At 40.6% G+C, this 14,146-nt stretch overlaps 1 protein-coding gene and 1 non-coding gene across 2 annotated transcripts in view; one reads left to right on the top strand and one right to left on the bottom strand.

The window, feature by feature from the left end:
• The window catches only part of RTL4 (retrotransposon Gag like 4), a 353,764-nt gene that overhangs the window by 167,847 nt on the left and 171,771 nt on the right, over positions 1–14,146 (top strand). The window lies entirely within an intron of this gene.
• On the bottom strand, positions 11,928–12,062 carry LOC116624717. Its single transcript, XR_004297942.1, has one exon. It is a non-coding gene; the product is annotated as a small nucleolar RNA SNORA76 (small nucleolar RNA).

Below are 14,146 nucleotides of genomic sequence, written 5' to 3'. Positions count from 1 at the left end.
GGGTGCAATTGTAAATGGGATCGACTCCTTAATTTCTCTTTCTTCTGACTTGTTGTTGGTGTATAGGAATGCCACTGACTTCTGTGCATTGATTTTATATCCTGCCACTTGACTGAATTCCTGTATGAGTTCTAGCAGTTTTGGGGTGGAGTCTTTGGGATTTTCCACATAAAGTATCATATCATCTGCAAAGAGTGAGAGTTTGACTTCTTCTTTGCCGATTTGGATGCCTTTTATTTCTGTTTGTTGTCTGATTCCTGTGGCTAGGACTTCTAATACTATGTTGAATAGCAGTGGTGATAGTGGACATCCCTGCCATGTTCTGGACCTTAGGGGGAAAGCTCTCAGTTTTTCCCCATTGAGAATGATATTTGCTGTGGGTTTTTCATAGATGGCTTTTATGATACTGAGGTATGAACCCTCCATCCCTATACTCTGAAGAGTTTTGATCAAGAAAGGATGCTGTACTTTGTCAAATGCTTTTTCTGCATCTATTGAGAGGATCATATGGTTCTTGTTCTTTATTTTTTAATGTATTGTATCACATTGATTGATTTGCGGAAGTTGAACCAAACTTGCAGCCCAGGGATAAGTCCCACTTGGTCGTGGTGAATAATCCTTTTAATGTACTGTTGGATCTTATTGGCTAGTATTTTGGTGAGAATTTTTGCATCCATGTTCATCAAGGATATTGGTCTGTAATTCTCCTTTTTGATGGGGTCTTTGTCTGGTTTGGGGATCGAGGTAATGGTGGCCTCATAAAATGAGTTTGGAAGTTTTCCTTCCATTTCCATTTTTTGGAACAGTTTCAGAAGAATACGTATTAATTCTTCTTGAAATGTTTGGTAGAATTCCCCTGGGAAGCCATCTGGCCCTGGGCTTTTGTTTGGTGGGAGATTTTTGATGACTGCTTCAATTTCCTTAGTGGTTATAGGTCTGTTCAGGTTTTCTATTTCTTCTTGGTTCAGTTTTGGTAGTTGATACATCTCTAGGAATGCATCCATTTCTTCCAGATTATCTAATTTGCTGGCATAGAGTTGCTCATCATATGTTCTTATAATTGTTTGTATTTCTTTGGTGTTGGTTGTGATCTTTCCTCTTTCATTCATTATTTTATTTATTTGGGTCATTTCTCTTTTCTTTTTGAGAAGTCTGGCCAGGGGTTTATCAATCTTGTTAATTCTTTCAAAGAACCAGCTCCTAGTTTCGTTGCTCTGTTCTACTGTTCTTTTGGTTTCTATTTCATTGATTTCTGCTCTGCTCTTTATTATTTCTCTTCTCCTGCTGGGTTTAGGCTTTATTTGCTGTTCTTTCTCCAGCTCCCTTAGGTGTAGGGTTAGGTTGTGTATTTGAGACCTTTCTTGTTTCTTGAGAAAGGCTTGTATTGCTATATACTTTCCTCTTAGGACTGCCTTTGCTGTATCCCAAAGATTTTGAATAGTTGTGTTTTCATTTTCATTTGTTTCCATGAATTTTTAAAATTCTTCTTTAATTTCCTGGTTGACCCATTCATTCTTCAGTAGGATGCTCTTTAGCCTCCATGTATTTGAGTTCTTTCTGACTTTCCTCTTGTGATTGAGTTCTAGTTTCAAAGCACTGTGGTCTGAAAATATGCAGGGAATGATCCCCATCTTTTGGTACCAGTTGGGGCCTGATTTGTGACCTAGGATGTGATCTATTCTGGAGAATGTTCCATGAGCACTAGAGAAGAATGTGTATTCTGTTGCTTTGGGATGGAATGTTCTGAATATATGTGTGAAGTCCATTTGGTCCAGTGTGTCATTTAAAGTCTTTATTTCCTTGTTGATCTTTTGCTTAGAGGATCTGTCCATTTCAGTGAGGGGGTGTTAAAGTCCCCCACTATTATTGTATTGTTGTCAATGTGTTTCTTTGCTTTTGTTATTAGTTGGCTTATATAATTGGCTGCTCCCGTGTTAGGGGCATAGATATTTACAATTGTTAGATCTTCTTGTTGGATAGACCCTTTAAGTATGATATAGTGTCCTTCCTCATCTCTTATTACAGTCTTTGGTTTAAAATCTAATTTGTCTGATATAAGGATTGCCACCCCAGCTTTCTTTTGGTGTCCATTAGCATAGTAAATGGTTTTCCACACCCTCACTTTCAATCTGGGGGTGTCTTTGGGTCGAAAATGAGTCTCTTGCAGACAGCATATCGATGGGTCTTGTTTTTTTATCCAATCTGATAGCCTGTGTCTTTTGATTGGGGCATTTAGCCCATTTACTTTCAGGGTAACTACTGAAAGATATGAATTTAGTGCCATTGTATTGCCTGTAAGGTGACTGTTATTGTATATTGTCTGTGTTCCTTTCTGGTCTATGTTACTTTTAGGCTCTCTCTTTGCTTAGAGGACCCCTTTCAATATTTCTTGTAGGGCTGGTTTTGTGTTTGCAAATTCTTTAGTTTTTGTTTGTCCTGGAAGCTATTTATCTCTCCTTCTATTTTCAGTGACAGCCTAGCTGGATATAGTATTCTTGGCTACATATATTTCTCATTTAGTGCTGTGAATATATCATGCCAGTCCTTTCTGGCCTGCCAGGTCTCTGTGGATAGGTCTGTTGCCAATCTAATGTTTCTACCGTTGTAGGTTACAGATCTCTTGTCCCGAGCTGCTTTCAGGATTTTCTCTTTGTCTCTGAGACTTGTGAGTTTTACTATTAGAAGTCGGGGTGTTGACCTATTTTTATTGATTTTGAGGGAGTGTTCTCTGTGCCTCCTGGATTTTGATGCCTGTTTCCTTCCCCAAATTAGGAAGTTCTCTACTATAATTTGCTCCAATATACCTTCTGCCCCCCTCTCTCTTTCTTCTCCTTCTGGGATCCTAATTATTCTAATATTGTTTCATCTTATGGTATCACTTATCTCTCCAATTCTGCCCTCATGATCCAGTAGTTGTTTATCTCTCTTTTTCTCATCTTCTTTATTTTCCATCATTTGGTCTTCTATATCACGAATTCTCTCTTCTGCCTCATTTATCCTAGCAGTTTAGAGCCTCCATTTTTGATTGCATCTCATTAATAGCCTTTTTGATTTCAACTTGGTTAGATATAGTTCTTTTATTTCTCCAGAAAGGGTTTCTCTAATATCTTCCATGCTTTTTTCAAGCCCAGCTAGTATCTTTAAAATCATCATTCTGAACTCTAGTTCTGACATTTTACTAATGTCCATATTGATTAGGTTCGTGGCAGTCAGTACTGCCTCTTTTTCTTTTTTTTGAGGTGATTTTTTTCCATCTTGTCATTTTGTCCAGAGGACAATAGATGAATGAGAACAAAATGCTAACAGGGTAACAATGATCCCAGAAAAATATACACTAAACAAATCAGAAGAGACCTGAAACCGGGGGAAAAGAAAGGGAAAGAAAGAAAAAAGAAAAAGAAAAAAGATAAAAAAAAGAGAATATGATCAAATATGATGAGGCTTGTAGATAGATCAGTGCCACACACCAGATTTTGGGCGTATTTTGGTCTGTTAGAAGAAAGTGCCTCCCAAAGTTTTAAAGAAAGAAAAATTTATATATGTACAAAAATAAGGGTAAATACGATGAAGGGATGGAATATGACTATAAAGATGAAAATTATAAAAGATTTTATAAAAGGAGTTAATAAGAAAAGAAGTTGGTTGAAAAAAGAAAGAAGAGGAATTAAAAAAAGGGGGGGAGATTATGTGAGCAGGCAGGAGACTAGAACAAAGCCATACACTAGAGATATAGGGTATATTTTGGTCTGTTAGAAGAAACTGTATCCCAAAATTTTAAAGAGAGAACAAGAATGGATAGATTATGACTCTAAGAATGAAAAATAAAAAAAAGATTTTTTAAAAAAAGGATTGATTAGATGATGGTTGGAAAAGGGAAAAAGAAAAATTCAAGAAAAAAAAAGAAAATTAAAAAAATTTACTTTGAAAGACTACAGAATCATGGTAAAAAAGCCATGAATTCTATGTGCAGTATTCCCCTAGCGCTGGAGTTCTGCCGTTCTCATTGAGCGGTAAACTTGGTCTTGCCTGGCTGTTCTCGCTGATCTTCTGGGGGAGGGGCCCGTTGCCATGGTTCCCAAATGTCTTTCCCGGAGGCGGAATTGCCCCGCCCTTGCCCGGTCGGGGCTAAGTAATCTGCTCGGGTTTGCTCTCGGGAGCTTTTGTTCGCTGCAAGCTTTCCGTACAGCTTTGGAGGCCAAGAGTGAAATGGTGGCCTCCCAATCTCCACCCCTGAGGAGCCAAGAACTCGGGGCCCTGCTCCTCAGTGAGCTCCCAGAGAAAAGCAGTCAGTCACTCCCGTCTCCCCGGTCTCCAGCCGCACTCCGTGCTCACCCAGCCTGTGACCAAGTGTTTCTATCTCTGGCACTCGACTCGGTGTGGAGTCTCCAAACCCAGCAGATCCCTGCGGTGTGCTCCCATGCCGCTCCTCCCGGGGGAGGAAGGGGAGTCTCCCCAGATCTGCCACTTGTTGGGTCCCTGCTGGAGGAGCAGTGGCCCGACTGTGCCGTGGATCACGGTTTATGGCAACCCCGAGCTGAGAGCCCGCACCTGGGCTCCGTCTCTGCAACTGGCTTCCCCGCTCCGATACCTGGGAGCTCTGCCACACTCAGGCACCCCTGGTCTTTCTGTGACCCCAAGGGTCCTGAGACCACACTGTCCCAGACGGTTTCCATCCCCCGCTTAGCCACTGGAGCAATGTCCCTCAGCGGAGCCGATTTCTAAAAGTTCCGATTTTGTGCTCCGCAGCTCTATCACTTGCCAGAAGCGGCCGAGGGAGGCCCCCTCCCCTGCCGTCTATCCTCCCGAATATCGCCTCGGATTCACTTCTCCGCACATCCTACCTTCCAGAAAGTGGTCGCTTTTCTGTTCAGAGAGTTGCTGCTATTCTTTTCTTTGATCTCTTGTTGAGTTCGTAGGTGTTCAGAATGGTTTGATCCCTATCCAGCTGAATTCCTGGGACCAGACGAAATTTAGGTCTCCTACTCCTCTGCCATCTTGCTCCTCCCCTCTTTTCTGAGAGTTTTTATCTAGAAAAAGGTGTTGATATTTATCAAAAACTTTTCCTGCATTTCATCAAATTATTTTTCTGTTTGATCTTATAATGTTAAAAGACATATAATATGTTTTTTTCTTGAAAGCTAAACCATCGTTGTAGTCTTCAGATATACCAAACTTGGTCCTGATGTGATGTATAGATGGATTGGTTTTGTGATATTTTATTTAGTGTTTTTATGTTTATGTTCATAATTGAGCTTGGCCTGTAATTGTTCATTCTTGTTTTGTCCTTTTCTCTTTTGATGTCAAAACTAAACTAGGCTCATTAAATAATTGAATACTTTTTTCTGGAATATTCATGTAAATTAGATATTATATGTTCTTTGAAAGTTTGCTTTTGGTTGAGGGAGATTTTAACTATTTACTCAATTTTTCAACAATAATTGGAGGGCTTTTCAGGTTTTCTGTTTCTCTATGGGTTAGTTAGGAGACAATTTTCCCTAAGTTTAATTAGCATAAAGCTCTTTGTAGTATTCTCTTTTGATGGTTGAAAATATTCTCACTAAAAAATTCATTTAATTACAATGGTGGGTATATGTCACTATATATCTGTATAATGCAAAAGCATATTGTATAATGAAAAGGCAAAACTATAGAGACAGTAAAAAGATTAGTGGTTGCCAGGAGTTGGGGGGGGGGGAGACAGCATGAATAGAATGAGCACAGAGGATTTTTAGGGCAGTGAAAATACACTCTATGGTGACATAATGATGGATACATATCATTATACATTTGTCCAAACCCATAGGTTGTACAAATGAAGAGTGAACCCTAATGTAAACTTTGAACTTTGAATGATTCCGATGTGTCCCTGTAGTCTCATTGATTGTAACAAATGTACCACTCTGGTGGGGGATATCAATAGTGGGGGAGGCTGTGCATGTGTGGGGATAGGGGGTATATAGGAACTTTCTGTACCTCCCACTCAATTTTGTTGTGATTCTAAAACTGCTCTAGAAATGGAATCTATTAGTTAAAAATATACATTTAATTATGGGTGATGTTAACTATTAATTTAAAAGCCACTTAAAAATTATTCTGTGAACTGCATGTCCTTGTTGTTTATCCATTTTCATTTGAGTTTTTAGTATTAATTATATGTTTTACAAACTCTATATATAAATGAAATTTGGTCTTTATCCTATGCTGTAAATATTATTTCATTTTTCTTTAAATGTTTAGAAGAATTTTTGCAGTTAGAAATTAAAATCTTTTCTGTATTGAAATCTATCAGTCTTTTCCTGCCTGATTCCTAGGTTTTGTGTGTTGCTTAGAAAGACTTTCCTCAATATTAGATTAATTTATAAATATCCTGTCATATTTTCAATTAGCATTTTTATCATTTTATTTTATATATTTAAATCTTTTGTTATCTGGGATGTATTTTGGTTAGGGAATTAGCCAATTTAATAACAATTGATAATGTCAGTTATCAATCAGTAATCAATTCAATAACGTGAGTTATGGAATACTTCATTTCCTGATAGATTTTAAATACCATCTATACAATGCAAAACTCCTATCTGTATAGATGCTCTTTTGGACACTTTGTTCTGTTCCACTGACCAGTTTGTTTTCTTATTAGCCAGTCATAGAGTGTTATAATGACCATAGCTTTATAGTCTACTTTCTAGCATTTTTCTGGCTATTCTTACATGTTTATTTTTCCCCATGAACTTAATAGCTGCATGTCTAAATCCAAAAAGACCTGTTGGTATTTTCATTTGGATCACAAATGAATAGACTAAATTTTAGACTAATAATATGTGAATTGTTATCTTACAATATTGAGTTTTCACATTCAAGAGCAGTGTATCTTTCTATATGTGCAAGTTTTCTTTTATACCTCTTACTGATAATTTAAAGTCCTCTTCATAGAAATCTTGTGTGTTTTTCTTTGGTCCTGTTCTAAATAGCATCTTTACTTCCATTATGGTTTCTAATATGAAAGTTAATGGTGTCCTCATTTGTAAACTGATGATGATAATCATAACTATTACTTCCCAGAGCTATTTCAGGGATTGAAGGAAATGATGTATTAAAGTACTTGGTACAGTGTCTGGCACCTAATAACTATTGGAGAACTTATTCTTGGACATTATGTAATGAACCTACCAGGGGTATACAATACAGTGCCATCCAGATATCTGCCTTTTTGCCATAACATCTAGACTCTGTATGCCTTAGAATCCCCATTGGAACATGGGGCAAGCAATTCCAATCTCCATTTCAAGAAAAAGTGGTAGTCATGATGAGACTGACTCATTGTCTAACCATCAGCAATTAAAGCAATTCCCAGGAGCTCTTTCGTCTGTTTCTGTCTTTCTGTTCTGAGTACTTAACCAGATCATAGTTTTATTTTCTATAATATTTCTAAAATATTTCATATTTTCGGGCCACCTGGGTGGCTCAGTCGTTAAGCGTCTGCCTTTGGCTCAGGTCATGATCCCAGGGTCCTGGGATCGAGCCCCGCATCTGGCTCCCTGCTCAGCAGGAAGCCTACTTGTCCCTCTCCCACTCCCCCTGCTTGTGTTCCCTCTCTCACTCTCTCTGTCAAATAAATAAATAAAATCTTTAAAAAAAAAATACTTCATATTTTCTCCATACCCACCCAGGACTTTCCTGATTACTGAGAAGATAGTAATGTGGAATCTCTAGCTATAATTGGGAAACATTTTCTAAGGTGGTTAGCACTGGATTATTATAAAAGAAATTTTGGTGGGCTAGACAGATGCTTTCTGCTTTGGAAGACCTGTTTCAGTTATTCCTCATGATCTGAGCTTTGATCCTGATAAGGCCAATTTTTGAAGTTTGAGGTAGAAAGAATTCTGTCTTCTGACCCCCCTGGATGGAAAACTTGGATTTTTTTAATGGTAGGGTACAGAATCTTAGCTGGCTGGAAAGAAGAATAATTTATCTATGGCTGTTGGCTGCAATATCTAAACATATCCAGGCAGATGACTCTCTGCAAGGCTGAGGGAAAAGAGTATATAGACATCTAGATGTCTATATACATCTATATGCCTCTCTTTTCCCATTCATTTAAGCCCCATCTTTCTTGCCTCAATCCAGCTAGACATATACATCACCTTACTTACAGTATACTGAGTCTAAGCACAATCGCAGAGAGGTTTTGCCGATTTGGGCCCCAGGATCATAAAGAACCCCATGAATATCTACTTTTAAATAAGCAACTTTGCCTTGAGGCATAGGCAGGGTAAGGGGCTTATCTAGCCTCATTCAGAACATTGAGTGGTTACTTAAATTGTAAACCTGGCAACTGATCCTGGGGAATTCACAATTTGGTAAAGCCTAACTAAGGCCAAACCTTAACTTTAAGTCATTTATGAAACAAATTGATGGAATGTGCATAACATAACAGGCACTGTGCAAAGCACTGAGAATATAAGAATGAACAGGGCATGAGCTCTGATCTCAAGGATATTGTAGACAAATAGGAAGACAATTATGAAACAGGGGGCTAAGTACAGTGGTAGAGAGAAGCATAGGGTTCTGAGGCCTCAGGTTCAGAGCTGATCACCCAGGGCGGGCTAAGGTGGAAGTCTTGGAGCACAACAATATTTGAGGTTTGAGCAGGGCAAGAGAATCTGGAATAGACCAAGGATGAATGGCCAGCAAGGGAGTAAGACTAAGAGACAATGAGAGAATGGTTTCAAGAAATCAGAAGAGGAGAGAGACATTTAAGGAAGGAGTAGGCAATAATGTCAAATGGAACAGAGAGATCAATTAAGAAAATGACAGATGAATATCAATTGAATTTGAAATTATGAAGATCATTGGTGACTTCAGGGAGAACGTGGTTATTGGAATTGTGAGGGATGAAGCCAATTAACATTAAGTTGAGGTATTAATGAGAAATCAGAGTGTTTAAATGGTGAGCGTGAACTATCATTTCAAAGACAGGGGAAGGAAGGAAGGAAAGCAAGAGGATGCCAGCTAGAAGGGTTGCTGGTTAAGAAAGGTTTTTGATTTGGTTTAATGTGAAAAAGCCTTGAGCATGTCACTATGCTGTGGAAAAAGAGTCAGCAGGAGGGAATGAGATTGCGGATGAGAGTGAGGGGATGCCTTATACAGCAATGTCCGTGAGAACAGAGGGGGCAATAGGAGCCAAGTGGATGAGTTGGCCTTGGACGGGAGGAGTGATAGTTTTCTCTTTGAGACTGGAGAAAAGGAGTCAACAGTGGGAGTGGTTGCTACATAGGAAGTCTCCCTTGATGACGTTGATTTTTCTCAGTGAAGCAAGAGGCTTGAGCATCTGTAGTCTGTGAAGAGAGAGGTGGCAGAGTAAAATTTAGGACAGTCAGGTGTCTGGCTGAAACCATGGTGTCCAGGAGAGAATATAGGGAAAAACAAAGGTTACTACTACTACTACTACTACATGTTTGGAAATTCAAAAACCCTAATAGTTTGGTATTTTTAGGCTAGTGTGTAGAGAGATGCACCATTGCCAAGCAAAGCTCAGCAGTTTCTTTAGCTCCAGGTCCCTACTGGGTTATTGAGGTCAATCAAATTCATGTTTGGAGCCTTCCCACTTTCCTCTGTAAACAGCTCTACACACACTGCAGGTCCCCAAACTTTGAAATATATCTGCTGATTATAATGATGGGGAAGAGGAAGAACAGTTAACATTCATTCAGTGTTTTCTAAGTGTCAGACACTGCACATGGATTAGAGTTAGCTAAGTAAGTTAATCCATGGAAACTGTGTGTGTGTGTGTACACATGTGTATTACACACATCATACAGATGACATATATCATAACCTATGTACTCCACACTGTGCCTGACACTTAGCGGGGACTCTGGTTGTCCTTTTTTTCCCCATCTTCTCATCCTTCATCATTAGTCCTCAATACCTGCCACCCCCACCCAGGCCTGGGGTAGGAGAGAGGTGAATACAGAAGATTTCATTTCTTTGAGGACAGGGGCCATGATGTACCTTGTTTGAGGCCCCCATAAGCACTGGTATGGTAGTGGACATGTGGCAGGCTCTAAATTAGCTCTTAGGCTGAGGCAGGTGTTGGAGCCACGACTGGCAGGTTCTCATGAGCACATAAAGAGCAGCCACACAGTAACAGCCCTTTCAGCAGTGCCCAGCTGGGGATGGGACACCAGGCATTCAAGCTGGTACAGCATTAGAACACTCTGTCCTTTGAGATCCTCAGGGACGAGAGAATTTGTAAAGCAGTGAGGCAGCAACCAGCTCATGGCATAGTGAAAAATAGATGAAATATGGCAGGGTTCATACCTGTGCTTTTTCAAACATTGCCTGACTAACAGCAGTCAGGTGAAAGGCAGGTGGCGTGTCCTCTGTTTGCTTCCCTAGAAAACCTTCTTCCCGTTACTCCTACCTGCTCTGGCAGTGTAGTCAGATTCCACAGCTCTGTCCTGAACCCTCCTCCTTTCCTTTATCTTCCCTTCCTCCCTTGCATAACACCAGCCATTCTCTTGGCCATGAGAACCAACTCCGAAATCTGTGCCAGATCTGTGCCAAATCAGCCCAGAGCCCTGACCCAAGTCCTAGATCTGAAGCCATTTGGATGTCCTACAGGTGCCCCAGATTTACCCTCTCCAAAATCTAACTTCCCACTTTGAACTGGTTGCTTCTCCTTCATCTTGAGCTATGCAGAAGAGATCATCTCAGAGGCAAAAAGGGAGATGGTTTGGAGGTGAGGACATGGTCCATGCACCGTTTCTTATGCAATTGAGCAGAAAGGAGTAGGGGTGAAGGCAAGGGAGCTGGACGGAATACAGATGAAGCCTTGTGTTAACTGTCTCCTTATTTTCATGACCATTAATCTCAGCTGGGCCCTTGGTGTTGACTGCCACTCCCTTTCCTTGGTCCATTCATCCACTCTCTCACTATACTTTTCCCTCTCCCTCAAACCCCCAACACCTCCTCCCTCATGTCCCTTAACAACTGCTGACCTTCTGTAGCAATCAGAATAGAAGTCCCACAGATTCCCACATCTACCCTCCTACTGCAAGTATACCCATATTCTTTCTCTTCTCTCCTGTTACTATGAAAGAACCATCTCTGCTCCTATCTAAGGCCAGCTCCTCCCTGTGGGTACTACATCCCAACACCTCTAGGTTGCTCAAGGCTATAACTTTAGCAATTCTCCCCTTGATCTCCTGCATTGGTGATTTTCACTCTTTAGTGGTTCATTCCTACTGCTATATAGACATACTATTACTGCTAACATCTTAAAAACAAAAAAAAAAACAAAAAAAACCTCCTCTTAACTCCACCTGTCCTGTATCTGTGGCCTCAGTTTCAGCTCACTTTCTTAGCAAAACTCCTCAAAAAATTTGTCTCTACTTGCAGGGCGCCTGGGTGACTCAGTTGGTTAAGCATCTGACTCTTGATTTTGGCTCAGGTCATGATCTTAGGGTCATAGGATTGAGCCCCGTTTTGGGCTCCATGCTCAGTGGGGAGTCTGCTTGGGATTCTCTCTCTCCCTCTCACTCTGTCCCTCTCCCTGCTTGTGCTCTCTCTCTTGCTCACTCTCTAGAACAAATAAATAAATCTTTAAAAAAATTTGTCTCTACTTGCTGTCCCCAGTTGTCTTTTATGCTCATTCCAATCAGGTTTTTTCCTCCATCACTCCACCAAAATCATTCTTTGTGAAAGTCACCAATGACCTCCATTTTGTTAGTTAAGTGATCAGTTCTTATTCCTTATCTTACTAGCCTTATCAGCAGCAATTAATACAACTAATATGCTTCCTAAAATACTTTCTTCACTTGGTTTCCAGGACTTGGCCCTCTTCTGGTTCTCCTACCTCACTGCTGCTCCTTCTCGATTTCCTTTGCTGATTCCTCTCTGTGTCCTCTTTTTTTTTTTTTCAGCTGTGTCACTCGAGGTTAAAAGGGCCACGGGCAGGGGAACCAGGCGGCCCCAGTTATGTGCAAGCGCCTACTCTGGTGCTGCAGCCTGACCCCCTGGCGCCTCGCGCAGGTGCAGCGGGGGCTCAAAGGCAGCGCGCGTCCTCTCTGTGTCCTCTGATCTCTGTGATCCCTGGGGTTCCATCTCACTACCCTTTTTTTTTTTTTTGTTATCTGTACTTATTCCCTCAGTGATCTCATTCAGATTCTTGGCTTTAAATAGCTTTTTTTTTTTTTTGGAGAGAGAGCAAGAGAATGCAAGCCTTGGGCATGGAGGGACAGAAGGAGAGTGAAAGAGAGAATCTCAAGCAGACTCCCCACTGAGCAGGGTGCCTGATGCAGGGCTCGAGACTGGGCTCCATCTCATGACCCTGAGATCATGACCTGAACCAAAATCAAGAGTCGGATATTTGACTGAGCCACCAAGGTGCCCCTCATGGCTTTAAATACTAACTGTACAATGATAACCCCCCAATTTGATATCCCCAGCATGGACTTCTTCTCTAACTTGTAGACTCCTACTTCCAAAATGGAATTCCTGATCTTCACCTCCAAACTTGCTTGTCCTATATTCTTTCCCATCTCAGGAAATGGCAATTCTATCCTTGAATTTCCTCTCTCTCTCACTCTCTCTTAATATTTCTCCCCCTGTCCATCGAATTCATAAGGAAATCATGTTGGTATTACCTTCAAAATGTATCCAGAATTCAACCAATTCTCACCATTTCTATCACCATAACCCTGGTCCAGGCAACATGATTTCACATCTGAATCATTACAGTAGCTTCTTCTAACTAGACTCCCTGTTTCTGCTTTATACCCCTGTATTATATTTTCCACACAGAACCATGAGTGGACCTTTCAAAACACGAGTCATGTAACTCCTCCATTCAAAGCCCTCCAATGGCTCCTATTTCACTTAGAAGAAAAGCGAAGTCCTTACAATGGCCTGCAAGATCCTATCTAATCTGGCATGGATCCCCATCCTTTACTTACTCTGACCTCATCTCCAATCACTCTCCGCTTTTGCTTACTTTGCTCTATCACACTAGTCTCCTGGCTCTTTCTAGAACATGCTAGTCATATTCTTGCTTAAGGGCCTTTGTCCTTGCTGTTATCTCTTCCTGGAAGGATTTTTCTCCCATGTATACATAAAGCTTGCTCTCTCAGCGAATGAAAAGAATGAAAACAATGAATGAATGATAAACAACCCCTTGAAACCCTCACAACACCTAAGCCCAATAAGGCCATTCCTCTGTGTCTTTCTATATACTCTCTTTGAGAAGTTTCAACTCTTACCTAGTTCTAGCTGGCTACTGGCAGAGCAACTGCAGCTGGTTCTGGAGGAAGTAAGGGGGCTGTAATCTAGCTGGTGCTGTGCTCATCAAGCCCTGCACCAGGCTACACCATGCAGACTAGATAAAGGGGTGGTACTTTTTTCTCCAGGAATGTGCTAGCTGTCTATTCTCTGATCAAGTCTTATGCTCGGGGCTATCTACCTGGAGAAAGCATCTTGTTAACTATTGACACAAAAACTCCAAAAAGCCTAGCTGTACCTCTGCCTCCTGGGCATCACTGCCTGAATGTTCTACTGGAAACTCAAACACAACATGTCAAAAATGAACTCATCATCTTCTCCATCTCCACTGTGAATCTACTCCTATTCTTGACTTCCAAATGTCTGTTAATAAAATCATCATTTTCCCAGTCATTCAAGCTCCAAACTTTAGACATCTTTTCCCCACTACCTTCTGTCACTTTTAGGCAGATTTTCAGGTTCTGTCAGTTCCATCTCCATGCCATTTCTTTTCTCTGGAATCCTAGAGCCTCATTGTATCCACTTGACTATAACCATGTCCTAAGTAATTCTGAGAGCTGCTTAGGAAATTGCCTCAGCAAATTGCTGTGGAAGTTGTGGGCTGCAGATGGGTAATTGTCCATTTAAACTACAAAGCTGGCTTAAGTAGAAAACCTATGAAAAGATTAGAGAAGAGCACCTCCTTTTCATATTCCAGGTCTGGATAGGAATGGGTAATGCAGAGTAAATTATAGACTTCTCCAGAGTACTGAGATTCGAATCAATAGCTCCATTCCTATTTTATAAAAAACTCAGTAAGGCACACACAACTTTTGTGAACTTTTGTTTCCTCATCTGTAAAAAGGAGGTAATTCAACAAGATGAA

Source organism: Phoca vitulina, unplaced genomic scaffold (assembly GCF_004348235.1).
Source record: "Phoca vitulina isolate PV1807 unplaced genomic scaffold, GSC_HSeal_1.0 scaffold69, whole genome shotgun sequence".
In the NCBI taxonomy this organism is placed as follows: Eukaryota; Metazoa; Chordata; class Mammalia; order Carnivora; family Phocidae; genus Phoca; species Phoca vitulina.
The sequence above is the reverse complement of the archived record's forward strand: the minus strand, read 5'-3'. Positions and strand labels throughout refer to the sequence as shown.